Source organism: Alligator sinensis, unplaced genomic scaffold, assembly GCF_000455745.1.
Source record: "Alligator sinensis unplaced genomic scaffold, ASM45574v1 scaffold1248_1, whole genome shotgun sequence".
In the NCBI taxonomy this organism is placed as follows: Eukaryota; Metazoa; Chordata; order Crocodylia; family Alligatoridae; genus Alligator; species Alligator sinensis.
This window is the reverse complement of record NW_005842645.1, coordinates 218841-223930: the sequence shown is the minus strand read 5'-3', so window position 1 is coordinate 223930 and position 5090 is coordinate 218841.

Sequence of the window (5090 nt, the reverse complement as noted above, 5' to 3'; positions counted from 1 at the left end):
GGGGGGGTTGTTGCCGTTGGTTTCAACGGGGCCCGGATTTCACATGCTGTTTAAAAAATATTTTGGAAATGTCTAACAAACTTCAAGGTCAGTATAAAAAATCCCTAGGTTTTCAATATGGCAGAAACTATATGCTTTAAAAGTATCTGGGTTACACAGTGCCAGAGGCATAGCTGGCCAGGACTGTGCCTAGGGCAGTCCTCCCTCCTTTTCCCCCCTGTACCTTCTAGCTCCAGAGGGGCTAGAAGGAGGCAGAATGCAGGAGTAGCAGCTGAAATTCATTGCTGCTGAATGGAGATGTCACCTCATTTTTCTACTACAAAAGCCCATGTCAAGTGGGCAAAAAATGGGTTGACATCTCCCCCCACTGCAGCAAATTCTTTTGTTACTCACCAGAACTACATTTCCCAGAGTGTACTCACTGACACTCCTCCTCTACACTGCTTGGGTGACTGGGGATGGGAAGGTGAGGCACTCCCAGTCTATTCTGGTGCCACCTGCCCCCCTTAGGCAGTTCCCACCTATCCTTGCAGTACTACATCATTCAAGTGTGTAAAGTAGACACTGTGAATATGGCTGAGTTGAACAAACTTTTTTTTCTACCATTCAGTTTCCTCTTAATAAGGAAAAGCTGGATTTTATGATGGGCCCTTCAGATTCTTAAGAGAATCTCTCTAGATTAACTAGGAACTTTACAAGTCTCATTCTTCTTGTAGTTGTCACGAGGACTTTTCTACGTATTGAAACAATACAGGGTTTATGAATGACATCCTACATCAGTATGTCTTGTTTCAGCCTTTGGCGTATTCACAGCAGCTGACAAAGTAGGCTGTTGCCTACAAAAACTAATGTCCCTCTGAACTAGTCCATCTCTCTAATCTCCACTTGTCATGGCCAAGTGGTGTCGGACCTCATATTCAGAAAGGGTATGTTCTTGTGAGAAGAATGAGGTAGATGTATTTACTTTTTGTGGTCTTGTTCATTCTTTGAAGAAATAAGAGAAAAATGGCTCTCTCAAGTAGTGGAAAATTTTAAATACCAGCATAATGAAAAAACTATTTGGCTTCTCTCTAACAATTTATAACTTATCCTATACTCCCTAGGCATATTTGCATTAGTTGCACAAAGAATAAGGCCCAGGATCAAATAGAGTTCCCTGTTTCATTTTACTATTGCACATTGCTTCATTTTATCTGTTGCTTTCTTGTATCATCATAAATTATGTTGTTTTAATTTTGTTTAAACTGGTACAATATGTAATCTTACTGTATGCTTTTAACAAAAACCATAAATTATATGCATTTATTATTATACTAATATGTATATATATACTTTTATTGCCCATTTTATTGTATTGCTTTAGTTATAGCTGTAAATACAATACTACTAGAGTTAGTCTCTAAGGTACCACCCTGCCCAGGCTTCTGCCTTTGAAGAACAGTAAGCAGACACCCAAAATGCCTGAGAGAAGCTATCCCTGCATGTGCACTATATTGTCTTGCTTTCTTTGCACAGGTAGAAGCCAAAATCATGGAGTTTATTGCCTGTGTTCCTCTCACTGTCCATCAACAGTGCTGGTGATACTAATGTGCAACAAGAATAGCTAACTACTGAAGCACAGTGGAAACGTTAGAAAACTTTTTCATTATGAAGTGCCATAAAATTATCGGTGCTTTCTTCTTGAATATAGCCTGTCCCTGGGGCACAACATCATCAAACATTCTTCTCATTAACCACTATACTGTTATTAAGAATGTAGATAGGATCATAAATACACTTGACAGGGCACATGATCCTCAAGTCTCAGAAGGCACAGATCAGGACACGCAGTTGATAAGCAAGGGTAAAGGTGAATTTAAGGTACCTGTTGCATCTCCCTGATGCTGGGCTTGACAAAAGGCTTAGCCTGGTCTTCCCTCCAGTACAAATTAGAACCGTTGAAGTTTAAATGCAAGTGCTGTTTTCCTCATACATTTAGTGGACATTCAGAGTAACAGAAACCCCGCTAGAATCCTAGGACCTATAATTTGGTCTATGAACAACTTCATGAACAATAAAAGATTTTCAGTTCTTTGGCTTAAGTATTTTTCCTCACAGATACATGATAGTGGTGTTGCCCTGATGGTCCAGGAATTTTGGAGAGGTAATGATTTCTTTGGGTGATATCTTTTATTGGATCAGCTGCATGTCAGAAGTTCTCAAATTCAAAAACATGTCCAACTATTCCACCTATGCCGTTGGTCAAATATTCCTGAACCATCATGGCTTCAACATCACCCTAATACTACTGTAACATGGAATATATAAAAATCTGCTGCTTACAATGGCAAAGAAGAATGTCTTGCATTTGAAAGCTTGTCCAACTAGAAATAAATAAAAGGAGTAGGGACTTACTGTTTCCAGGGCTCTACAGTAATTGCCTATCTGTCTGCTTTCACCCTGTAGTAATTGAAAAGCTAAACTGGAGCTTTCCATACAATAGGGTAAGCCACCACGGTTTAGCTTTCATTTACCAGTGGCAAAGAGTGGGCACACAGCAACAGTTCAGTAAAAAGTGCCCATCCCCTTTTCCCTCACTGTAATGTGCTTGTTTGTCCATACCCTAACCAATATCTGCTCTAATTTATATTGGTTTCTCACAGCCATTTGTGAGCAGACCAGAATATCCAGTGCTCTGAATCCTGTGATCTGACCTCCTTTTTCCCTAGTTTTTCTTCCATGTGCTGCTATGAAAGAGCTGTGTTAGGAAAGAAGAAAACACATTCATTGCATTGTCACTTAAATATGTCCAGAGCTTTGATCAGTTTCTTCTGATTCTGTCTTCTTGGTCATCCATACTTCCTCCTAGCCCCTTCCAATAAACTGGCTTCAAGTTAAAGCTGCCACAGATCCAGAGGGTGAAGGTGGCAATTTCTAGCTCATATATGCCCTTCACAGGTGCTCATTCCTGTGACTTTCCTGTATTATCTTCTAGGACACCTTCTGAAAAGTAAAATTAGGCCTGTCCTATTGTTCATTGCCAAGGCTAACCTCAGGTTTTCCTCTGCAGAGCACAGCCGCAGTGGTGCCACATCGAACCAAATTTCTTGCAGTTACTCCCAACAGCTTACTAGGTCAAAAGGAAAAAACAGAGACAATCTGCAAGGCCTTGTTTGTAGAAGTTCAGATCTGGGTTGAATGACTCCCTTATAGCTCTCTGTAGTTTTGTAAACTAAGCCACTGGATAGTTCATGTTTTCAGAACATAAATCAGGCTCCTATCTTGGATGCAACTGGTGCAGTAACAGCAGGGTCTGTTTAAATCAGTTCAGAAAGTGAAAACCAAATAATGAATGAGCACAGAAAATTAGGTTGGCAAAACTCCATCATGATGATTTGTTGTTAGGAATTGTTGTTAATTTACAGGTCTGAGGCTTTTGTTGGTGCTCTCTAGGTTTAAGGCAGAATATTTCAATAAAATTATAGCTAAAAACAGTTCTGCTGATCCAGGAAATGTTCTGAGGGTGACAGTTTGTGCTACAGCTATGGTAAACAGCATTATATTCCAGCCAGACCAGTTACACTAAAAATAAATTAATAAACAAACATGTTATGGGATTTCCTAAAGTTTATCAACACTGTGAGCCAGATTCTCAATCTTGCTACAGCTTCTTTGCTCTGCTCCTGTGATGGAAATGGGCTACAAAGCATGTTTAACCAGATTTCTAAGGAATTCCCCATGTAAAAAGAACTTCAGGGTGAGTTTCCCTATTAGCAAGAAAGCATGGCTGGGTCATCACTATTTCTGAACCATCCCTAGCCAATGGAATACATGCTAGTGAGCACAGGCAGCTAGATGCAATGTAGGCTACTCCTTGACTATGCAAGGGTCAAAACTGATCTCCAGCCAGCCCCAGAATCAAGATTGTAATGTGGTGTAAAACCACCTTTATCCCACTACCCTGTTCCCACACTAAGGCCAATCAGACAGACTAAAAAATCTGATTATAAACTGATAGCTGTTGCCAATGATTTTCCTTACTGTTATTTTAGTATAGTAGCACTAGGGTCCCTAATCATGGACTGGGAACCCACTGTGTAGGATGCTGTGCAAACATAGGACAGAAGGACAGTCCATGCTTTACCTCAGTGCCTCACCCCTTCCAGCAAAGCAAAGTAAAAAGCCTTGGAGAAATAGATGTAGTAGCAATGGGAACACAGTCTTTAATAAATTGTTTTTTGGGGATTAGTATCATTTTTCTTGGGAATGAGAAAATCACTTCTGGATGTACTCCTAGTGTGCTTACAATCTGCTTTATTCTTGTAGCACTTTTTAACATTGGAACATAGGACTGAAAGGGATCTTCCAGGCTAAGTCCAGTCCAAAAGGGTCCATAAGAACATCCAACCTGGTTCCCAACCTACACATCAAATTTACCAACAATGTTCATGGAAAGAAAACCCAGACCCTTTGCTGTTTTAAGATAAACCAGACACCCCCAGCATCCCAGCATGCTCTCTGGGCTGGGCAGGGCTCTCTGCTCCACAGCAAAGTGCCTCCCCCCCTCCTCGCCCCACTCTGCTCCCTAGCCAGAGCTCCACCAGAGATTTGCAGGCACAGAGCATCTGCCTGGCTTCTCCCTGCTAAGAAGGGATTATTCCCCACTTCCCTCTGCCTTATGCAGACACCTCAGCATTAGCTAGCAAACCACATTCTGGCTACAGTCCATGCTGTGGGAGATGACAGGCAGACAGGTTTTTTGGAACAAATCAACAGGTAGCTTAATGTCCTTCCTTGGAAGAGCTGTTTAAGAAGAGCTCCATTAGTTAATGGAGAGAGGCTCAGTTTCCTTAATGGGTTGATAAGCGCTGAGTTAGGGGTGATCAACATTCCCTGCTGGGCTGCTTAGGATGGGGGGGAATAATCAAAGCATCCTGCCAGGGCCTGACCATGCCCCCCCACGCCCCCCAGCACAGCACTTTGGAAGGGAAGGGAGGTCTGCTCTAGCATCCCCCAGCTTCTAACCTGGGCCACTGCAGGCATGAGCCTGCATTTCTGGGGCATCTGTCTGGTTACAAAACTGATTTAGCCTAGCCAGGTTAGACTAACCG